Below are 24665 nucleotides of genomic sequence, written 5' to 3'. Positions count from 1 at the left end.
ATGGAACAATGTACCCAGTGATAACGTCCATAGCTTAAGAAGAATGTTGATAAACTAGAGAGGGTTCAGAGAAGAACTACGAGAATGATTAAAGGATTAAAATACAGACCTTAAATTATAGTAAAAGATTCCAGGAGCTCCATGTATTTAGCATAGCTAAGAGAAGGTTAAGGGTACTTAACCACAGTTTCTAAGTACCTATCCTGGAGAACAAATATTTGATGACAGTATCTTTCTTCTAGCAAACAAAGGTATAACAAAATCTAGAAGCTAGAATCTTTATTCTCTGACTTGAGAGACTGATTGATAGTGGCTGGTTCGTAAGTTACATACCATATGACCCATTCCCAACAGTTGAAGAGAAAGTGAGAAGAGGGAAAATTATGAGGAGTCCTGTGGAACCTTAAAGACTAACAAATTAATTTGAGCATGAGCTTTTGGGGGCTGGAACCCACTTTGTCAGAAGCATGAAGTGGAAACTTCAGTTTGGCAGGTATATACATGCAAAAATTGGTGCCTTATGGGATTTTCATTCTAATAGACAAAGGTATAACAAGATTTAAAAGCTAGAATTTTAAGCTAGGCAAACTCACACTGGAAATACAGCACCAATTACTAATATTCATTTGGGACAACTTACAAAGGATAGCAGTAGATTGTCCATTACCAGCAATCTTTAAATCAAGACCATATCTTTTTAAAATAATATGCTCATATTCAAACGGGAATAATTTTAAGGAGGGTGTATAGCTTGTGTTATGCTGGAGGTCAAAGATGGGGATAACAGTGATCCCACTGTTTTTAGAGTCTATGAAAATCTATGAAGTTTTTATGTTGTCAGCTTTATCTGCTTTAAATATCATTAATACAGAAAAAATAAGGAACTCTTAAGAATGAAGTCTGTCCATTTCCAACAGATAAGTCTTTGAACACTTGATAGTATGAGATTGCATTGGCCAAGATGGAAGAGTTTTGGTTGGCAGCCTCTTCATTTACTCATTGTCATATTCTTCATTGCTCTTCTATTATTGCTGCTTTGTGATGTTTTCCTCTGGGAAACTATACAGCTAGAACTTTAAGGTATATGGGAGGGAATTGTTGCTACAATTTATTTTGAGAGCTCATAAACTGTAGTGGTTTAAATAAGAATGTCAACTTCTCACTGTTTCTTTATCATTAATATTGAATATAGGGGATCACAATGTTCTGATACAATTTAGGGAAAGGAGGATTTCAAAGATTGGGGCTGGAATGTCATACAGCAAAAATCTTTTCTCCTTGAGAATCTGTGCACAGCATAACTTACTGGTTTGCCTGATGTTTTGCCTGCTATTGTCTCAAACCGAGTCAAACAGTTCTCAAATCTGAAATTATTGTGGCTTGAAAGCCGCAGACTGAAAACTTGAAAGATGCAATTCAGCTGTTGGAATATAAATATGCAGAAATTATAGCTCATTCTTAAATTCAATTGAGAGTACCATATGATCTGCATTTGCAGCTATTTTGATGGCTATTTTTACAGTTACTGATTTGTTAATGTGTGTTTTGCAAATGCAGTTTTTATTGGCTCATCTCAATTCACCAAAAAGAAGGCACTACTAATTAAAGCAAAAGTGGGTGAAGGATTTAATTTGTCTTTGTGTTTAAATATATTGACTGGTATTTGCCATTTTATCCTGCTGGGGGAGGAGGAAAGGAAAAAAGGATTACAGTGAAACATACAAACCAGCTATTAAGTAGTCTGATATATTTAACTGGAATACAGTATGTCCAAGTAAAAATATTTGATTACTAGTATTGTTGTTTGTCACTAAGCAAAGTATTGTATGGAAATATGCCAAGTTATTCAGCAAGGTACAAGGTGAGTTCTGCAAGGTGAATAAGTCCATTGATTCATGGGAAGTGAAATAGTTTATTAAAAAAACCCAGAGTTTCAATATTCACCTTGCATTACCTTTTGTGAGGTTATATGTGGTGCTCTTGCCATGTGAGGAGCAAACCTTATATAATTTGATCTGATGCTTTGTGATGTGTCTTTTTGTTTAAACATTTTGCCTGACTCACTTCAGCAATGGATCAAAATACTGCTACAGTATTTCTTCAGTGAAGGTACTTGATTTAACAACTCAATTCAGTCCTATTTCAATGGCAGTCTTTAGTGTTCATTTAACATCTGAAATTTTTTTAAAAGTCAGACAATATTGGCTCTATGATACAGCATTTGTGTCCACAGTTCACAGTGGCCAAACCAAGAAAAGTGAACTAAACCAGACATTGCATAATATAAAAAAAATCCAATAAATTACTTAAATTCTGTAGTCTTCCCAGTACATGCTGGCCTATCTACTAAAGTTTACCCATGAAAAGACTCACACACTGGAGTAACTTTACTTATGTGTTAGTTGTACTGACTTTCACATGACTTCTCATGTGAGTAAAGCTTCTTTTTGCAGAATTGGGGCCTTAACTCTTTAGGGAAGGGACTGTCTTCCTTTGGGGTTGACTGCAACACCGAGCTCATTGTTAGTGTGTGCTGTTTTTTAAATAACAAAGTGCATGCTACAACCAGAGCCGGTCTTAGGCACAGGCGAGCCGGGTGGTCGCTTGAAACTGCCATTTTCAAGGGGCCGCTGACAGAGCCAGATTTCAGCCCATCCTCCCGAATCTTCCCCCAGGATTTCCTGGTTACTTCCTGAACCCCTTTTTTTTTGCTCGATAAATTTTCCCTGGCAGTTTTTTTTTTTTTGCTTGACAAATTTTTGTCTGGTATTTTTTCTAAAACCATCTGGCAACCCTATGGGCATGCCAGGCAGTTGCCTGGGGCCGCCAATTGCTTAGGACCAGCCCTAGCTACAATTCCTCCAGTAGCTGGTGACAAAGGCTACATCTACACAGCTTCCCTCTTCCGCAAAAGCCTATGCAAATGAAGTGTGGATTAGCATATTGCCATGCTTAATTTGCATAATCAATTAGGAGCCAATTTTGTGCAAGAGGTTTTTGCTCAAGAACAGTTCTTCCTCATTTTTTCAGGAAGAACGGCTCTTGTGCAAAAACCTGTTGCACAAAAATGGCTCCTAATTAATTATGCAAATTAAGCATGGCAATATGCTAATCCACACTTCATTTGCATAGGCTTTTGCGGAAGAGGGAAGCTGTGTAGATGTAGCCCAAGAGAATGAGCCCCTATTACTGTGCTGGTTGCTAGTAGAGTACCTTTTTTTTTAGCTAAAGCACTGCAGTTCTGGGCTGTTCTAGTGCAGATACTAGGTCCAAACCTTGCTGAATCCAGCATGGACATGAGGGAATCATATATATCTTGCTTGTGTTGATAAAACATTTATTTAAAAATGAAATAAACTTACAAATCCCTTTAATATCTTACTGTTTGAACTGTGTATATAATTTTTGAAGTTCCCATAGCTTAAGAAATGAACAACAGTTAAAGCAGTTTCACTTTTGTTTATAGTCACTTTTACTATCTGATTTTCAGTTTTATATTAATTTTGAAAATTCTGGAGGAAATGTTTATGTTCTGAACACTAATATATCCACTGCAATCTTAAAGAAATCATAGAAACACTTCTCTTGATGTAGGTTTGTCTTAACAAAATCAAAATATTGGTAAAAGTTGAACTGATAGTGTCCCCTTAAGAGGAACAAAGAGATTTTGTTTCATCTGAATACTGGAGACAAAATTATATTGCTGGTGATACAAAATTACCTGTAGATGCTTATAAGGTAGATGAGTTTTTACATAGACAATCATGTGAAATTAAATGGAACAGCTCCATACCTTCTCTTTTTGCCCTCCCCCTTATTGGGAAGGTTTTCAAGCTTTCTCTAGACATTTAAATCTGATTTCCTTCTGTGTTCCTTAGGTTATTTCAGACTGTTTGAACTGGCTACTTTCCCATTATCTCAGGTTTTGCTGATATCTTTCTCTCATCTTCAAAAGGACCTATCCTGCGCTTCCTTTAAATTTATATTGGTGCTACTAGGTCACAAATTAAGGCTGATGATTCTAAAGAGCATCATTAATCATAAAGCTGTTCTTTTTGGATTGTTATGAAAAAGATGAATCACATAGACCCATATTGTTTTGGTTATAGTCTTCAGTCTTTGAGATTAAACTGTGTTGTTCCTGTTCACAATGCCATGTTTCTTCCCTATAGGTTGGGTAAAAATGTTTTGTACAAAGACTTTCAAAGCAAGACTTTAAATACTCAGAAATGAGATGTAGCCTTTCACCTCCAGAGGCTTGAGTTCAAACCCTGCTTTAGGTGACAAGTGAAAATAACATTATTAGCTTTATACTTACTCATAGCAATTCACTTCACAAATGAATCTGACATAATAGGCAGTTTTTGCCTAGCAGTCAAGACTGAAGAGGGAGTTACAGGCGATAACGGTTCAGGTGCCATTGTCAGAGTTTTGCAAGGAAGCTAGCAAAGATTTTCTTTTCATGATGGCTGGCTCAAGCTAGTGGTGGTAGCACCCAACTCAGACATGAAAACAAGGTAAAAACTGGAGGTAAAAAAAACCCATAAAGGGGTGTGTATATGGGGAGTTAGGGTGGATGTTTCAAGTTTTATTTTACCTGATAGCTTGGTTCTGAAATTAAACACAACAGGTAGGAAGCTCCTCAATGGGTTTCAAACAAGGTTCCATGTTTATGTACAAAAGCACTTATTTGGTGGCTGAAGCTATATACCAGGATTCCATCTGCAAAAAGAAATCCTGTATCTCTAGACCAGGGGTCTCCAAACTTTTCTGCCCGAGGGCCGCATTAACTATCAAACAGCAGTTCGGGGGCCGACTACACACTTGAGGTCCAAATAAAAACCAATCAAAAAATGGATGTTGTTTTTAATTATTTATTTAATATTATTTTATTCAGTTATTATTTAATAACACATTGATACACTACACATGAACACCTGTAATAGTGTGAATGGTGAAATTGTTTCCTGGATGCCAAAATAGCAGACATTTCTGGCTTTAGAAATCACTGTTTGAACTTGGGGGTGGTTCAATATGTTCAGCCTAAGACACTCACACTTGAAGAGATGTGATCGCTCTCCTATCATGCAGGGAATGAGGTGACAATTTGTAACATAGCCTCATGGAACAAGGGGCGTGCATTTTAATGGGAAAAGCTGGTTTGAAAGCAGACACGTTATCACTGTGCCACAGCAACCAGACCGCCTCCTGCAATGGGCACCAGCTCCTCAGCCCCGCCCCCGGAGAAGTAGCCCCTCGCTCCTAGCCCCTGAGAAACCACCGTCGGGTTTCCTCCCCTCCGTCCAGCCTCCCGCGATCCTCTGCCGCCGGGTCTGATCCGGAGCCCGCCTTCGAGACCCCCCTTTTTCGCCCGCCCGGCCAAGCGGCACGCGGAGCCATCCCTGACCTGGGCTACCTGCTGTCCCGTGCGCGCGCTGGGGCCTCGCGCAGCCGCCTGCGAATCCGTTTCTCCCGCTGACACCAATGCTCGGACTCAAGCGCCTCAGGGATAATCTCGCCGGCACGCGGAAGAAGGCGGGGCCAGACAAAAAGGTCTCCACGGGCCGGATGAGAGGGCCTCGCGGGCCGCATCCGGCCCGCGGGCCGTAGTTTGGAGACCCCTGCTCTAGACAATAAAGGTTCCAGCCTGGGATATTTTGAACATATTATTACCTCTCTGTGGATCTTGCATTTCTTCATGGTTTCCAAAGGACAGGAACATCTGCTTTTGTTCAGGGCAGGGAACATATAACAACCATAATTTTCAAATGTTTCCTAAAATAAAAAATCTTATTAATTTACTCTGTTGAAATATGACAGCTCAGCCTAGGGTATGTGTTTATACAAGTGAATGACACTACATAAACTTGTCCTCATTCTGAGGCTGGAAGGGTGTCAGAATTTTCTTCTTAAAGAAGATAGCATATAAGTAACCTTTAGGCCTAATGGCCCCCCCGTGTTGCTTCAGTTTCATCAATGTAACCCCATTGCTTTCAGTGAACTCAGTTGGTGTAGTCTGGGTCATATTTCTTCCTGATTCATTGCTGACTTTCCCCAGGATTTCCATTATTGCTACTCCATCATTTCATGACATAATGGTAAAAATGCCCAAGGTTTTTTTTCCCACTAACACTCACATTGTTGCGACAAACAATTCAGCACAAACATTGCAGACTGCTGATGTAACAGAGTGCACATTTTTTCTACTGTAGACAAAGTCATCTTGCACTACATGCTTCATCTCTGGGTTCTAACGTGTGGTTTTACAGTGGCTTAACACAATCAATTTCAGTGGATTTACTCCTGATTTCCAACAGTGGAGCTGATCAGGCTCTCCCCTCCATTTTTCAACTTCCCAGTCGCCCATGAAATGCTGAGACTTTCAAAACAGCCTTTAATTCCACCAGCAAAATATCAGTTTTCAAGCATCTTTAGGCCAAGTACAAGAAAGCTACTGAAAGTCAGCTTTCCCAAGGCCAAATGCATTGGCCTGAGACACATACAGGACCAAATCATTAAATTTTGCTTCAGGAAAAAAATGAAAGGACTGTGTGTTAGGGACTACCCACAACACTTGCCCTGCCAATGGCTCTGTCTAATCCACAGTGAATACAGGAATCTGACATGTCTCACCTGAAGGTGTACTAGGATTTGGAATTTTGAAGAGGATTGATGTTATAGTTAGAGGATAATAGTCACTGATCAGCTGAAAGAGACAAGAGGCTGTGTTGCAGAAAAGCAAAGGCACAAACATAGGATACACAAATGAAAAAGGTGATAACTGAAAGTAATCAGTATCATTTTAACTGGTATTGACAAAATAAGAATTCCCCTTCCTCTTGAAGAGGCACACTTACATACACTAGGAATTTTTGCCCATTTCTAGAATGGGAAGTGAAGTGCTTCTCTTGTTGTTGACCTTTTCTCAGTTTTCATTCTCACCTTTCTGTATGCATCTGGAATCAGAACTAGAAATGCAGAAATACTAGAAGAAAGGCTATTGTGCTACTTTGGCAAGATCAAGTAATAGGAATAGTGGAAATTTCATGAGAGACTGTTCTCATAAGACATGCAGGCACATTTTATGGATGTTGGAGGTTTGGACAAGTATTTAAATGTTTGGTTGTATTTTTAAACCAAAACCAAATTTTTAACTTCTTCATGACTTTCAGTTACTAGTTAGAACCTTTGGGTCAAATTCTGTTAGGGCTTTCCCCAAATGCAATCCTGTTGATTTTAATGGGATTTTACAAGAAGTGTAAATCAGCATAGAGCTGATCTCTATGAGCTACTACGTTCATCTTTCTATTTATAGGATGAGTTTACATTGCTTGCAGAACTAGTAAAAGAGTAACTAAATAATTAATGAGTAAATACTATAGAATCATAGAATACTAGAACTGGAAGGGACCTCAACAGGTCATCAGATCCAATCCCCTGCCCTCACAGTAGGTCCAAGAATCATCTAGATCTCACCTTCTCTTAAATATCTCCAGTGATAGAGATTCCACAACCTCCCAAGGCAGTTTATTCCAGTGTTTAACCACCTGGACCATTAGGAAATTTTTCCCTAATGTCCAACCGTAACCTTCCTTTCTGCAGTTTAAGCCCATTGCTTCTTCTCCTATCATCAGAGGTCAAGGAGAACAATTCATCTTCCTCCTTGTAACACCCTTTTGAATACTTGAAAACAGCTGTCATGTCTCTTCTTAGCCTTCTCTTTTCTAAACTAAACAAGACCAACTATTTCAGTCTGCCCTCATAGGTCATGTTTCCTAGACCTTTAAGAATTTTTGTTGCTTTTCTCTGGACCCTCTCCAATTTCTCCATATCTTTCTTGAAATGCGGTGCCCAGAACTGGTGACAATACTCCAACTGAGGCCTAATCAGTGCAGACTAGAGTGGAAGAATCACTCCTCATGTCCTGCTCACAACACTCCTATTAATGGATCCCAGAATCCATTTGCCTTTTTCGCAACAGTGTCTCTGTCTCTAGTATTTATTTAAGTATTAGTACTAAGTGTACTATTTATTATTTCTGTTATTTTAGAAATCAGATCTCAAATTAAATGCTGAGTTTTACAAAATTAGGAAGCTGGAAATAATTTCTAATAATATAATATCTGATTCAATGCACAAGATACATTGTTATTTACATTTAGTATTACAGTCCACTTTATGACTATCAATTGACACAAAGTGTACTTTTATGTCATATTTATTTACCTTGGTATGGGCCAGATTTTGCTTTGAGATTAGTGGTTCACTTTGGAGAGGGTGGAGTTGTAATGTCCCTGAGTGGTTCAGGAAGGGTTTAGCATCCCTGTGGGATAATTCCATCTCTTCTAGAATTTCAGGAAGTAGAAGAAGAGTATGTGTACTTGTACCATCCCTTGGGATGATACAGCTTTCTTCTTCATGCCCATTGGAGTTGGCCGCCAACCTAGACCTTCCTGTATCCTTTTGGAAGGTGAGTGCCCCTGAGGTGCAAGGAGAACTAAGGCTATGTCTAGACTGCAGGCTTCTTTTGGAAGAACCTTTTTTCGGAAGAGATCTTCTGAAAAAACTTCTTCCGAAAAAGCATGTCCACCCACAAAAGTACATCAAAAAAGTGATCTGCTTTTTCAAAAGATAGCGTCCACACTGAACTGACATGTTCTCGCATTTAAGCTGTGATTACTATGGATGGAGTGACCACCAGGGCACCTGTGCTTTTTCCTCTTTCCTCTTCTTTCAAAAGATCTCCCTCTTCCCCATTCACATACACCTTTTTCTGAAAGAGCTCTTTTGGAAAATGGCTTCTTCCTCATAGAAAAGAATATTACCAATGCTGGAAAAAACCCTCTGTTCTTTCGATTTACTTTTGGAAGAAAGAGATTGCAGTGTGGATATAACTCAGGTTTTGTCAGAAAAACAGCCATTTTTCCAACAAAACTCTGTAGTGTAGACACGCGTGGCCAACAACTGCATCAGGTCCTTGCACAGATGGAGCAAGGTGAATGTGTGGGAGGCTCCTCAAGCTCCCCATGCACCTGCACAACAGCTGGGCCTTCTCTAATCTTAAAACAATTAAAATAAATGAAATGAATAAACAATGAAGTGTTTGCTATTGTTTGTCATTTGTCTCTCTTTGTGGCCAGACTGATCTGATGGCATCAACCCCACAAGAAACTCAGGAAAAGGGAAGGCACAACTTTATGGGACTAAAGCATTTCCTCTTAATTTAATTGAGTAATTTCAAAGCAGCAGCTTTGCATTTTTGAAGAGGATTAACAAGGACAAGACCCCTTTTAACCTCCATTGCCCTGAAGGAGCTAAAGAAAAAAGCTTGTCCTGTCATGATAAAGACTGTGGGAAGTAGCAATGTCAAGACCTTTGGTGAATAGTAACTAAATGAGTTTACAGACAAATACCTAGTAGAAAAAATGTATTAGATGAGTTTCTGTTTTCAGAACCATGTATTGTTAACCAAATTAGATTTTGTTCAGCACAGCAAAATCAATCAAATTAAAATAAGAAAAATATTTAGAGATGGCCTTGAGAAAATTACTAACCTTTCCTTGTAGGCTTTTTGTTTAATATGAGTTCTATTTCTTCCTGGTTTCACCATTGACTACACACTTTATTCTGATTTTTGCAATAGGAAGATTTAAAAGCTCAGGATTTTCATCTGGCTCTCCATCTCCAGGGGGACTTGTACAAATCCAGCATTGTTTGGTATGGACCAAACAATTATTGATTTTAAAATAGCATGTGCCTATAGCATATATAGAATTGGACATAGTTTGATTGCATCTCTCTCCTCCAGTTTTCAAAGGTTGCTCATTATCTTAAATTCTGAGCCAACAAAGTTTTTCAGTATGGGTGTGTCTAGACTACAGGGTTTTGTCGACAAAAGTGGACTTTTGTCGACAAAACTATACCTGCGTCCACACTACCGCTGAGTTCTGTCGACATAACATCGACAGAACTCAGCAGTTTTGTCGACGCTGGTAAACCTCATTTTACGAGGCATAACGCCTTCTGTCGACAGAGTTTCTGTCGACAGAAGGTGTTATTGAATGTAAACTGTCCTTTGCGTCTACACTACCATGTTGATAAAGCAGGTTGCTTTGTCGACAGAACTCAATGTAGTCTAGACGCTCTTTGTCGACAGAAGTTTTGTCGACAGTATCTGTCGACAAAACTTCTGTTGACAGAAGCCTGTAGTCTAGATGTACCCTATGTGTTTATCTTTAAGCACATGAGAGAGCCCATTGACTTTAGGGGTATGTCTACACTGTGGCTACGTCTACACTGGCACCCTTTTCCGGAAATGCTTAAAACGGAACAGTTTTTCCGTTATAAGTATTTCTGGAAAAGCGCGTCTACATTGGCAGGATGCTTTTCCGGAAAAGCACTTTTTCCGGAAAAGCATCCATGCCAATGTAGACGTGCTTTTCCGCAAAAAAAGCCCCAATCGTCATTTTTGTGATCGGGGCTTTTTTGCGGAAAAGACTGCATGTCTATATCAGGATATCGGAGGTATCCTGAAATAGCTTCCCCACGTCTTAACAAATCACCCGTTACTTCAAAATATTTTTTGAAATAACGGGCATGCTATTTTGGTATCCTTATAACCCTCATTTCACAAGGGTTAAGGAATGTTTCAAAATAGGGAGTTATTTCAAAATCTGGCACTGTGTATATGCACCAAATTTCAAAATAAGCTATTTTGAAATAGAATCAAAATAAGATATGCAAACTGTGCATCTTATTTCGAGTTTAGTGTGCTGTTTAGACGCACGCTAATAGAACTACTACTGACAGACTTAAAGTTAAGGACATGATTAAGGATATGTTTACACTACAGAGAAGATTGAAACTGCCACTGTCAATCTTCCAGGGTTCAAATTAGCAGCTCTGGTTAAGACACCTAAGTTGAATGGAGAGGGACTCCATTCATGCCGGTATTCCTGCTTCCATGAGGAGTAAGGGAAGTCGATGGATGAGTGTCCTCCTTTTGACTTCCTGCAGCATGGAGAGTGCTACTTTGACTTCAGCTACACAATTAACATAGCTGAAGTTGTGTATCTTAATTCGACCTTGTCCTGTAGTGTAGACATACCCTATGTGTTTTGCTAAGACAGGGCATTAGAACCTAGTTCAGAGCTTGGTGAAATCCACAGACAGACTCCCAATGGGCTTGGGAACAGGCTTTTGGATTCTAAGCACTTCACAGCAGAGTCTAGGTCTGCCTGCGCACTGCACCTACACAGTGGGATCTCCATTCTGATGGGAGGAGTATCTCTGTGTTTTAGTACAACAGAAATAATAAACAACAACTACAATAGTAATTGCATGCTTGTGACTGCTGTCAAATACATTGGTGGGAAGTGTAGATCAAACAGACTTGACCCAGATAAATTTCACCACACTTGAGAGAGAGTCTCAGGAACATACAAGACCTATCAGTGGGTTTTCCCCTTGCACTGTTCCTGTCTGTGGACAAAAGCCCTGATCCAAAGCCTAGTGGATTTAAGTTATAGGAGGATTGATTAAGAGCCTTGTGACATCCCACACTGAGAAAACTATGGCCTTAATCCTGAAACCTCACCCAAGCAGCAGACCCCTTGCTCCTGTGTGGAGCCCCATTAAAGTCATTGAGACGCTTCTCACACAGAGAGTTTTCCCTGCCTGGATCTGATTGCAGGATCAGGACATGAATCATAGAATCATAGGACTGGAAGAGATCTCAGGAGGTCAATGAGTCCAGCCCCCTGCCCAAAACAGGACCAACTCCAACTAAATCATCCCAGCAAAGTCGAGACTTTAAAACATTTAGGGATGGAGATTCCACCACCTCCCTAGGTAACCCATTCCAATGCTTCAACCACCCTCCTAGTGAAATAGTTTTTCCTAATATCCAAGGCCTCCCCCACTGTAACTTGAGATATTGCTCCTTGTTCTGCCATCCGTCATTACTGAAAACAGCCTCTTCCCATCCTCTTTGGAACCTCCCTTCAGGAAGTTGAAGGCTGCTATTAAATCCCCCTTCACTCTTCTCTTCTGCACACTAAATAAGCCCAAATCCCTCAGCCTCTCCTTGTAGGTCAAGTGCTCCAGCCCCCTAATCATTTTGGTTGCCCTCCACTGGACTCCCTCAATGCATCCACATCCTTTCTGTTGTAGGGAGCCCAGAATTGGACACAATACTCCAGATGTGTAGTCACTAGTGCTGAATAAAGGGGAATAATCACTTCTTTAGATCTGCTGGCAATACTTCTTCTAATGCACCATAATAAGCCATTAGCCTTCTTGGCTACAAGGACACACTGTTGACTCATCTAAGCTAACACCAGATTACATTTTTCAATGCATGGATCACAGATAATTCAAATTGTTGGTAGTCAATCAGAAGTACTACTTCAGAAAATGAGCTCTGGATAATATTGATGCATAGCCATAGATGCATATGACTATTTTACTTTGGGAAATATCCCTACTTGTTTGAATGAGAGTACATTGTTTCATGTCACATTAGTTTTTATATTCTCTCTCAAGGTTCTAATGTTAGATCTCTGAATAGCACATCTTGGGTTTTTATATATTTTTGTAACTAAAAAAGTTCTAAAATAACTAAATTGAAAAAATACTGGTGGAATCTTTGGGCTTTCCCCTTCTAGTCAACATTAAATTGTTAATATGAAGTCTAGCATGTCAGGGCACTTTTCATATGGTGATAAAAATAATTCTTATTGAAACTTTCATAATACCTTAAAGATGTAATTATGTTATGCTAACCACACCTCCTGTCGTACCCTACTGCTTAATTATACTGCTTCACCAAATTGTTATTCTGCTTTGAGAAACACAGAACAGAGAGTGAGCAAGGGTGAGTGTGTGTTACAGAATAACAAAGCAGACATAATAATGAAACACACACAACTATTTCTGAAACAAAGCCATCTCCAGACAGAGCTTGAAAACCAAATGGGTGAAACTTAAAAAAATCCAGTGACATTAAGAGAAACTAAGAAGCCAAATAAGAGTCCTGGAGAGGCATGCAGTACTGAGATATAACTGATCAGTGTAAATAACAAGGAAGCCATTGATCAAATCTAAAATCCTCTTAACAAAAAGGTGCTTTTAAAGCCTGAAGCAGAAACTCAGCTTGCACAAAGAGAGTAAAATGTCATGTTGAGCTGGATTGAGCAGGTTTGCCCATTGCTGACAGCTTGGACTATGTTCAGCTACTCATTCGAACACAGTTTTATGTAAAAAAAAAACCCAAAAACAAAAAACCCTATAAATAAAACAAAGGGAGTGAAAAACAAAATGACCACTTTGAAATAAAAGTTATGCTAAAACTTGCTTCCATGTTCCTTTCTAACACCTCTTGCTGTGCTGGAGTACTGTGAGGGCTAAGAACAGTGTATTGTGCCGGGTCACAATGGTTCAGCTGTCACTTTCAAAGTGTGGTGACCCTATTTCCTCTTTCATTTAATTTGAAGGAACCTCCCAAGCAGTCTCCCAAAAACTCTTTGCTCCTGTCCTAGGAGCCTCTGCTGTGCACTTTGCACTGTAAAAGCATACATAAACTTGGCTTCGGTCATTATTGGATAAAGCCACAAAGATAAATATGGAACCTCTGACATTCTCTCATTCCTCCTAGTCCTTCTCTAATTCGTCCCATCTGTCTCTTTTTTACTCCTCACCTCATTAAATCCACCCTCAAATATTTGCATTCAATTCCCCTAATCTGACTCTGATCCCCTTTTCTCCCTGGTATCTATTCCTGCCTTGAACCCAGTAATTCCTGTAATTTCCTATCCACCTCTTCCTTCCCCTCTCCCTAACAGTATCATCCTGATACTCCATTTCTTGTGACTCAAGCTCTCAGCACATCTGAAAATCTCTGCTGAGCTTGTACCATCACTTATGTTTCGACTGTCCTGCAATTATACTTTAATGGCTCGTTATTAAAAGTTATTGTTAGTAAAACATTAGCCCACAAAAAAAGTGATAATGTACATTTTAACAAAGGAACTTCCATTGGTTAATCACTTAGGGTATGTCTACACTACCCCGCTAGTTCGAACTAGCGGGGTAATGTATGCATACCGAACTTGCTAATGAAGCCCGGGATTTGAATTTCCCGGGCTTCATTAGCATAAAGCCGGTGCGTGTAGCCGCGCGGCACGGGGTTCGCACTAGCCGGCTTTTAAAAATGGCGGCGCCGACTTCATGCTAATGAAGCCCGGGAAATTCAAATCCCAGGCTTCATTAGCAAGTTCGGTATGCATACATTACCCCGCTAGTTCGAACTAGCGGGGTAGTGTAGACATACCCCTACGGATTAAGGTGGGCCCAATCCTTACTTCTAAACTTTCCAGGGACCCCCTGCAGTACTGTCACAGACCACCAAGGGTCCACAGACCACAGGTTGGGAACCACTGCCCTAGACACACATGTGTTAGTTTTAGCACATGAGTTTATCACAAATATATGACTTTTTCTGACAGTATTAAATAGAGTTAGAATGTGTAAGGTATTTTTAGGAAGACAGTGGAATCTGTATAAAGACCATCACCTTATTGACACTGACACATATTTTATTTTCAGGTAAAAAAACCTACATATACTACACTTTATAATGATTTCCACTACAAAATTAATTCAGATAAAACTGAATCAAACACTTTGTTAGCAATGTGAAATATCAGCATGAAAGAATAACTGATGGGCCCAACAAGCAAATATAAATCTAGCAATTCAAGGGTCTTTAATGCTTGGTTCTTTTTCCTGCCCTTTTAGGAGGGTGGATCAGGAAGATGACTTTTCTATTTCTGTTTTGTGTTTTAATCGGGAAATGCAATTTACATCCTAGACCAGTGGTTCCCAACATTTTTGAGCATACAGATCTCTTTTCAATCTATTACAATTTCATGGACACCCCTCCCTGAGGGAGAAGAAAAAATAAAAGGAAAATTATCGAAAGAAAAAGAAAAGAAAAAGAAAAGAAAACTAAGGATCATGGTAGGCCCAATCCTTTTAAATTTTCCATGGACTCCCTGCAGTACTGTCACAGACCACTATGGGTCCACAGACCACAGGTTGGGAACCACTGCACTAGACACACAAGTGTTAGTTTTAGTCTATGTGTTGTCCATTGACTTTCCACGGGCTTAATGTGTGGCACATGTATCTGCAAACTCTTGGCCTTATTTTCCTAAGTATTTCAGGTGTGGTGCATTGATGCCTGAGAAATTTTGCCACAGATTTGAAAGGGAGCAAGATGCGGATGCGGCTTTTAATAAATCAGACTGGGCTTGGTCAGCACTGAGACTACGTCTAAACTGCATCCCTCTGTCGACACAGGGATGCAAATCAAGCACGTCAAAATTGCTAATGAAGCAGGGATTTAAATATCCTGTGCTTCATTAGCATAAACACGGCCATCACTTTTTTCCGAAATGGAGCTTTTTTGAAAAAAACGGCAATCTTGAAAATAAACCCTTTTTCAACAGATCCTGTATTCCTCTAAAAATGAGGTTTACATGATCTGTTGAAAAAAGGTTTATTTTCAACAGATCCGCGTCTAGACTGCCTTTTTTTGGAAAAAGCTCTGTTTTGGAAAAAAGCGGCGGCCATGTTTATGCTAATGAAGTGCAGGATATTTAAATCCCTGCTTCATTAGCAATTTTGACGTGCTTGATTTGCATCCCTCTGTCGACAGAGGGATGCAGTCTAGACGTAGCCTGAGATGGTAGATGACTATGAAACGCTAAGGTTCTGTAGCCACAATAAGTTGCTTATGTCACTGTTCTTTGGTAAATTATTTTGGGGCCAGAGTGTCCCCAACTTTTGCAAAAGGGGGAAGTTGAAAGGGGCTTTTCCACAAATGATCTGTGCAAGGATCAAAGACCATTTAAATGTGGAATGTGCAGGAACTGTTTGGTACCTATTACTGGAGAGAGTATATATAGATTTCTATAAGGGAGAAAGAAAGGACAGGGGAAGCAGCAGGGCCATGACCATTATTCTGTACCTACCTGTGGAAAACATAGAAGTGTGAGGCACAATCTCTGCTGAACTCTCCCTGGGGCAGTACCACTCTACGTCTCTTTCTATCAGAGTGTTGCCTAAAGAAGCATAGATCGGATAAATGGACTGTAAGGTGGACAGACAGCTGACTAGATTGTTGGGATCAATGGGTCGTGATCAATTGCTCAGGGTCAGTTCTGAAGATGGTTTTATTCAACATATTTATTAATGGTCTGGGTGAGGAGATGGATAGCACCCTCAGAAAGTTTGCAGATGACACTAAGCTTGGGGGAGAGGTAGGTACACTGGAAGGTAGGGATACGGTCCAGAGTGACCTGGACAAATTGGAGGATTGGGCCAAAAGAAATCTGATGAGGTTCAATAAGGACAAGTATAGAGTCCTGCACTTGGGATAGAAGAATCCCAAGCATTGTTACAGGATGGGGACAGACTGGCTAAGCAGCAGTTCAGCTGAAAAAGACCAAGGGTATGTCTATATTACAAAGTTAATACGAAATAACGGCAATTATTTCGAATTAACTTTAATAGCTTCTACACAGGCAAACCACTATTTTGAAATAAATTCAAAATAGTGGAGCCCTTATTTCGAATTTGGTAAACCTCATTCTACGAGGAGTAACACCAAATGTGAAATAGCTAATTCAAATTAAGCGCTGTGTAGACACTTAATTCGAAATAGGGGGCCTCCAGCCCTTCCCAGGGAGCCCTGGTGGCCACTCTGGACACAACCAGGAAAACTTACTCTCCTCTCCCCCAACCCCAGAGATATTAAAGGGGTAGACCCTGGCCACAGTGCCTGTGTCAGCTCCAAGCCTGCCAGCCCAGAGCCAGCCGTGGCCACCAGGGCCCCCGACCCAGTGACCTCAAAACATGAGTCAGAAAGCCACTAGCAGCTAGCCCTCCACTGCTCCCCAGGAGCAGTCTGCCAGCTCCCAGGAGCCTGACAGGGGCTGGAGAAGGCAGGTGCCTTCCTGGTCCAGAGTGGAGAAAATGGACCTTATTCAGGTTTGGGGGGGATGCCCCCAACTTCCATGATCTCGGCCCTAGGTGGAGGAACACGGCTGTCTATGGCAGGATAGCTGCCAGCCTGGCCACCAAAGGCCACATGCAAACCCAGGAGCAGGTTTGCATGAAAGTCAGGTGGGTCTGGTGATACCCCCAACCCTGAGCCCTGAGCTTCCCCTCTCCCTCCTTCCCTTTGCTTCCCGCTTCCAGCTCCCTCCTCTCAGGTTTCCCTCTCCCACCCTCTCTCTTCCCCTCTCCCACCTCCTTTTCACAGTCTCCCCAGAGGTCCATCCCCCCCACCCAGTTTTGTTCAATAAACCCAGTTTCTATCTTGGAACATCAGGAAGGGGGGCTACGGAGGGGTAAGTGGAAGGACGTGAGTGAGGAATGGGGCACGAGCCCCCAGTGGGGAGGACCAGGGAGGCTCTGAGGGCTCCTCGGGGTGGACGCTTTCCCACAGGGCCTCCTGGATCCTGACAGCCCCTCGATGGACCCCCCCGGATGGCAGCCTGCAGCAAGTGCAACCGGGCTGATGGCAACGACCCCACGAGATGCACTGGCGTGCCCAGGGGCAGCTCTGGCTCCATGTGGCTGAGTGCTATTGTGTCCCGAGTGTGGGCACTCAGGGCACTCCAAGACAGGACTGCTTTGCTGTCCCTCATTGAGGTAGACAAGCAAGCAGGGAACCCTGAGAACTGTCTGTCTGGAGTGAGGGTGGGGTCCCTTTAAGCACGGAGCTCAGTTAGCCTTAGGCAGCAGCCCCACACAGTAAGTCCTAACCTGATGCCCTGCCGGCACTGGTTCCGGCCAGCCTTAACTTTGGTTCACGGTCCACTCCATGTGGACGTGCTATTTTGAAATAGCAAAATGCTATTGTGTACAGATGTGTTATTTCAAATTAGCTTAATTCGAATTAACTATTTCGAATTAAGTTAATTTGAAATAGTGCTCTAATGCAGACATACCCCTAGAGATTACAGTGTATGAGAAGAGGAGAAGTAAACAGTGTGCCCTGGTAGCCAAGAAAGCTAATGGCATATTGGGGTGCATTTGCAGGAGCATTGCCAGAAGATGTAGGGAAGTGATTATTCAGCTCTGGTGAGGCCACATCTGGAGTACTGAATCCAAATCTGGGGCCCCATTACAGAAATGATGTGGATGCATTAGAGAAAGCCCAGCAGAGAGCAACAAAAATGATCAGGGGGCTGGAGCACATAACTTTTGAGAAGAAGCTGAGGGATTTGAGCTTATTTAGTTTTCATAAGAGAAGAGTGGGGGGGGGGGAGGATTTGATTGCAGCCTTCAACTACCTGAAGGGAGGTTCCAAAGAGGATGGAGAGAGGCGGTTCTCAGTAGTAACAGATGACAGAATGAGGAGCAATGGTCTCAAGTTGCAGTGGGGATAGTCTAGGTTGGATATTAAGAAAACATATTTTACTAGGATGGTGATGCACTGGAATGGATTACCTAAGGAGCAATGTTCTCACTAAAGTGCGTGCCTCTGCAGCCACGCACAAAAAATTCTTCCCCTACCCATCTCCGCTGCAGAGCTGCACAGCACCACTCGCACGATACGTGGCTGCTTTGGCAGGCGGGGCTGGCTGAGACAGCATGCTGAGGGAGCCACTGGGGCGGGGGCTGGGACCTGCTGTGGCCAAGTGGCAGGGATTGGGGGGAGGGGCCTGCTCCAGTGGCTGGGGCTGCCACGTGGTGGGAGAGGCCAGGCCTGCGGGAGCTGAGAATGGGGCTTGCCTGGGAGAGGGGGGGAGAGGATCTGCTCCAGCGACTGGGAACAGGACATGCTGCATGGCCAGGAGATGGCGGGGGCTGCTCCAGCAGTTGGGAACGGGACCTGCCATATGGCAGGGGTCATCTCCAGTGGCCAGCAAAGTGTGTGTGTTAATAAATCGGGTGCTACAGTGGAATACATCCAGACCAGCGCACATAACCTCAATATCAGTGCACAAGCCAAAACTCACTTTGCTCATAGTTGGAAAATTTTAGAGGGAACACTGCTGGAATCTGCATCCCTAGAGGTTTTAAGTCCTGGCTTGAGAGAGTGCTGGCTGGGATGATCTAGTTGGGATTGGTCCTGCTTTGGGCAGGAGGTTTGATTCTACAATTCTAAATGACATAACCTAACTTTAACTCTCCGCTTCTTTACTTGTAAACTCAGGATAACAATTTTTCTTTACTTCAAAGGAGCTTCTAGGGTGCATTGAAAATAGCAAGTACTACACAAATACCACAAATTGTAATTATTACCATGTATTAGTATTGAATTAGCATTAAAACTATGCACCAGCACATTTTTATGGGCTGTTGAGCTATTGGAGGAGTCATTATTCAAAAGGGGTATCAGAATGAGCTCTAACAAACTTGTAGTCATTAAAGCTCCATTGGTGGAACGAGGAGTACAGATAGTTCGAAATGGCTACGTAGTTCGAACTATCTAGCCCGTGCCGCGTGTAGCCACGCAGCACGGGGTTCGCACTAGCCGGCTTTTAAAAATGGCGGCGCCGGCTTTATGCTAATGAAGCCCGGGAAATTCAAATCCTGGGCTTCATTAGCAAGTTCGGTATGCATACATTACCCCACTAGTTCGAACTAGCGGAGTAGTGTAGACATACCCAGAGATACACTAAAAAATCACATCCACCTAACTATGTCATGCAGCACTGTGAAAATGCCATTCTTCCATCAACCTTGCTGTTACCTCTCAAGGAAGAGGATTTACTGCACTAAAAGATAACAGCCCTTCCATCATTGTTGTAATTGTCTATACACATAACAGCAACACAGAACCAGTTCTGCAGTTGTGCCACAGGTAGCACTTGTAGTGTAGACATACCCTATAAATATTATATACTATTTTCACATGTGATTAAAAAATAACTTTCTGTTTTCTGTCCTAGAGGTTGCTGCATGTCACTGGTGAAGGAAGTGATCCCTACTATGCATGAATTCCAGAAAGCCTTTAATTGGGTTTAATTAGAGCCTGTTTAATGCTCCCAGAGCATGGCACTAAATAGATTAAGACATCTTAGCCACAGCCTGCTTCCCTAGTTGTTTCTGTGAAAGTGTGATAATTCATTTCTGGGGAAAGCACAATTTCACCCTAATATCTTGGGACCAAGATGGCTACAACAGTATGGCTTACAAGTTAGCCCATAGTCAGTGTTTCTTAAGCACTCCAAATTCATACAATAAAAGTCACAACCACATAGCAGTGCAGAGCGTTATTATTATCCTTACTACTACTTCATTATAAATCCAATTTGGGGAAGATATCTAATGGGTGAACAATTTGGTGATATGTGATACAACTTCTATAAGAATGTTTTTTTTTCCCTTGGAGAAGGAATGTCATACAACTAGTTTGGGTTTGTACCTCCTTTCAGAGGTGTGTTATAAAAAAAAAAAAACACCAAGCACAAACCACTGAAAATGAATTGCTTTCATATTAGCTATGCCTCTGCTGCTAAAATTAATTTTGATTTAAATACCCATGGCTACCTCATAAAAATCAGTCTAAGAACCATGTAACAACAGTCTCCAAAGCCATCCAGTACTGTGACTAACCACATTTAAACTAGTGAGGAGAGAACGTACACGCTGTGCAGAAAATAGCATGTTGAATGTATATTATACAGCACTGAAATATTTTCCTTAGTGGCGCAAAGTATTCTGATATTGGCTAAGTAAATATCTACACCTATCTTTCCTTATATCATCAGCCATTCCTACAATGTTTTATTTGTGTATATGGGGGGTGCTTTTTATGTTTTTTAAAAATAAACTGTCATCAAATAGTTAGAATGCCAGCAGAAAGACATACAGCATTCCTTCATGTCTCATGACTGAAAGTGTAAGCTTCCTCAATGTTATACCTCTGACTAAGATGATTGGGGTACATCTATACAGTAGCGTGTACCTCGAAATAAGCTATGCAATTTGAGCTACGCAAATTATGTAGCTTATTGCAAAATAGCTTATTTCAAAATTTAGTGTTGTCTACACAGTGCTAATTTCTAAATAAATTTCTATTTCAGCATCTTCCTTAATCCTCATGTAATGAGGTTTACAGGAAGTCAGAATAAGAAGCCCATTATTTTGAATGTATTCGAAATAACGAGCATGCTGTTAAGACGCGCAGGACACTATTTTGGGATTACGGACATACCCTTAGAAACCAAAGATGGAACCAGTACACTTTGCTGAGGTGGAAGAATGTAACGTTGATGCTTTGTAGGGTGTCTGTATGTTTATTGTTCATTGGCACCGTTTCACTCTTCATTGCAACAACTCATGATTAATCCCAGCTTATTCAGTTCCCCTTGAGGAGAGTACATAAAATATTGCTAAAATGTAGTATAACCAAATTAATTGAGAAGAGTGTGGTTTGGGCCATGATCTGCACTGTGATCGTACTAGGGAAGGGAAGCTCTTCAATGGTCCTGTGACGGGGCGGACAGGCCCTGCACTGAAGGGCAGGGAGTAGCCCAGGCCCAGCTGGATGAGAAGGCCCCGCCCCTCCAGCCCCGCTGGGCATGCTCCCTGCAGAGCCAGGGTATAAAAGCAGAGCGAGCCCTGCAGCGAAAGAGGCCGTAGGGTGAAGGAGTAGTACAGGCCATGCCGGTGTTTCTGCAGCAGCTGAGACCGGAATCGCTGCCCGTGCCTGACCCTGAAGCCGAGCCAGCAGCCGCCAACCCCAGGGAGGCAGGAGCACCCGCAACCCCGACGGCAACCCCGGCAGGTACTGATGCTGAGGCAAATGGGCCCCAGGGGAGCCAGGGCGGGGTAGGATGCAGCCCAGGGCAGAGGACTGATAGGGGGCTCGGCGTGTATCGGCCGGACTCCCCGCCGAGCGGGCAGGAGCCATAGTCCCTGCCTAAAGGGCCCTGGGCTGGGACCCAGTGGAGAGGGAGGGCCCGGGTCCCCCTACCACCCATTTTCCCTACCCTGGTCCTGGAGAGGCTTCTCTGGGTGGCTAGGCCTCAAAGGCCATATTTACCCTGGTAGAGGGGCACTGACTTCGGGACTAGACTGCTAGAGCCATATTTACCTCCGGTAGAGGAGCATTGACTTTGTGGCACAGCCAAGGGGGGGACAAGCCCCTCGAAGGGCCACTGAAAGAATTCTGCCAAAGTCAATCTGAATTCCATTTCTGTACTCTAAGGCTGCACACGTTGGAGCAGGAACTCTATCACCCTCTAGGAGCATGCAGTATTCCCATGCTGGGTCATTTCCACTGGCCAGTATAAGGAGTGACTAAAAGAGGCTATTCCTCTGACCTTCTCCTGCCCTTCCAACCCAGCTTATCACTGGAGACATTAGTTTGCAGCAGTCAGAATCTAGCCATGGGAACATATATATGCACACAATAGACATTCACTTTCATGTGTCCAGTTTGTAGTTCACGCTACTCAGTGTAGGTTACCTTGTGTGTATCACCATGGCTGGAATATTTTGAACGTAATGTTTCATTCTCTTTTGATTTTTTTCATTTTCAAGGGAATTGTTGAGTTAGTAAAATGTACACCTTTCTTGACATATTTTTTCACAAATAATGATGGCTGATTTTATCCATAAGGTATGTAGTGCAGTGAAATACAAATACAGGATTCTTTTACACAGATATTTATTTCCATTTTTCTTTGGATTCTTAGGGTGTGTCTAGACTACAGGGTTTTGTTGACAAAAGTGGACTTTTGTCGACAAAACTATACCTGTGTCCACACTACCGCTGAGTTCTGTCGACATAACGTCGACAGAACTCAGCAGTTTTGTCGATGCTGGTAAACCTCATTTTACGAGGCATAACGCCTTCTGTCGACAGAGTTTTTGTCGACAGAAGGTGTTATTGCATGTAAACTGTCCTTTGCGTCTACACTACCATGTCGACAAAGCAGCTTGCTTTGTCGACAGAACTCAATGTAGTCTAGACGCTCTTTGTCGACAGAAGCCTGTAGTCTAGACGTACCCTTAGTGAGACTGATGCTTTTCATGCTCTGTTTGCACATAAACCACCTAGACTGTGCAGCTTTTTAAAAATATCTGTCCCCTAGAAATGTGCCTTCTGTAAGGCTACGTCTACACAGCAGCGCTATTTCAGGATATCAGGGTATCCCGAAATAGCTATCCCGCATCTTAACAGCAAGCTCATTATTTCAAAATATAATAGGTTTGCTATTCTGACATCCTTGTAAACCTCATTCCAAGAAAAATAAGGGATATTTTGGAATAGTGCATAGCTTATTTTGAACAATGGGTGCAGTGTAGATGCACCCTAAATGACCTGAAGGTGGCTTAGCATCCGCACCAGCTAAAAATAATAGAAATAAACATAGAAATTATGATCCCAGCTAGGCTGTGTAAGCAGGGGATGAACTATTGCTTGTTATCAGCCAGCTAAAAGGAGAGAGCTGCCCTGGGCCTAGGTATGCTCACTCCAATTGTTTAGCTCTGCAAGATAATTAACTGTTAACTGTTGATATGTAAATACGGCTCATGCCAGGAGGGGGAAGGAATCCGAGGTGTGGCTATGTAAATACAATTCAGCCAGAGCTGATGGAAGATCAGTGTTGGAATGGAATGCGGTGTACTGTAAATAATTTGGGGCTGTTGTGGGGGGTCATAAATCATGCTACCCCTAAATGTGGGAACTGTAAAACATGACACCAGTCATAGAATCATAGAACCATAGAGCTGGAAGAGACCTCAGAAGGTCATCAAGTCCATCCCCCTGCTCTAGGCAGGACCAATCCCAACTAAATCAACCCGGCCAGGGCTTTGTCAAGCTGAGACTTAAACACCTCTAGGGATGGAGACTCCACTACTTGCCTAGGTAACCCATTCCAGTACTTCACTACCCTCCTAGTGAAATAGTTTTTCCTAATATTCAACCTGGACCTCTCCCACCACAACTTGAGACCATTGCTCCTTGTTCTGCCATACGTCACTACTGAGAACAGCCTCTCTCCATCCTCTTTGGAACCTCCCTTCAGGAAGTTGAAGGCTGCTATCAAGTGCTTGCAGGAGAGAAACCATCATTGTAAAAGGTCTCCGAGAAATAAGCCTCCCCCCTTCCAGAGTTGAGTGAACTGAGCTGGGGGGGAAGGGCTAAGGGCTTGAGTCAGCCTGCTTCACACCTGCCAGGTGTGAGCTGTAAGACTAGCCCAACCTGTCCCTTTCCCCATTTGTTTTAAGGACAGACCTAAAGCAGACTCTATGAGGAGACTTTTGCTAGTCCAGTGGAAGCTGGAATCCTTTGCCAGTCTAGGTGGTGGCTAAAGAGTTGAAATCACTAACAGCTGGAATCACTGGTTTGGCTGAGAGCCAGACCCATTGCAGCCAGCGACGCGGTGGTGGCCAGTGGAGTGGCTGGTAGGAACCACTGGCAGGCGGCTGGTAGGAGCGGTGGCAGGCGACCAGTGGCGGGGCACGGCTGAGAGGAGTGGTGGCAGGCGATCAGTGGAGCGTCTGGTGGAATAGAACGGGACAGCTGGTGGAGCATGGTGGAGTGGCTCGTGTTAAAAGACTGAAGCGGAACCCTATGGAGAGGTGGGGCCATTGGCCTTGGACCACGTAAGGTGCCCCATCTATTCCCCCCC

The 24665-nt window shown here is 42.4% G+C and overlaps 1 long non-coding RNA gene across 8 annotated transcripts in view; it reads left to right on the top strand.

Moving 5' to 3' along the window:
• The window catches only part of LOC149524048 (uncharacterized), a 241536-nt gene that overhangs the window by 190058 nt on the left and 26813 nt on the right, over positions 1–24665 (top strand). Inside the window, exon 1 of one of the 8 annotated variants that reach the window (XR_016350019.1) lies at positions 21656–21808. The exons of the other annotated variants lie outside the window; for them this stretch is intronic. This is a non-coding gene — a long non-coding RNA (uncharacterized LOC149524048). Of the gene's footprint in view, positions 1–21655; positions 21809–24665 lie in introns of those variants that run through there. 8 annotated transcript variants of the gene reach the window in all.

This window comes from Pelodiscus sinensis, chromosome 7 (assembly GCF_052426305.1).
Source record: "Pelodiscus sinensis isolate ZL-2025 chromosome 7, ASM5242630v1, whole genome shotgun sequence".
Classification (NCBI taxonomy): domain Eukaryota; kingdom Metazoa; phylum Chordata; order Testudines; family Trionychidae; genus Pelodiscus; species Pelodiscus sinensis.
The sequence above is the reverse complement of the archived record's forward strand: the minus strand, read 5'-3'. Positions and strand labels throughout refer to the sequence as shown.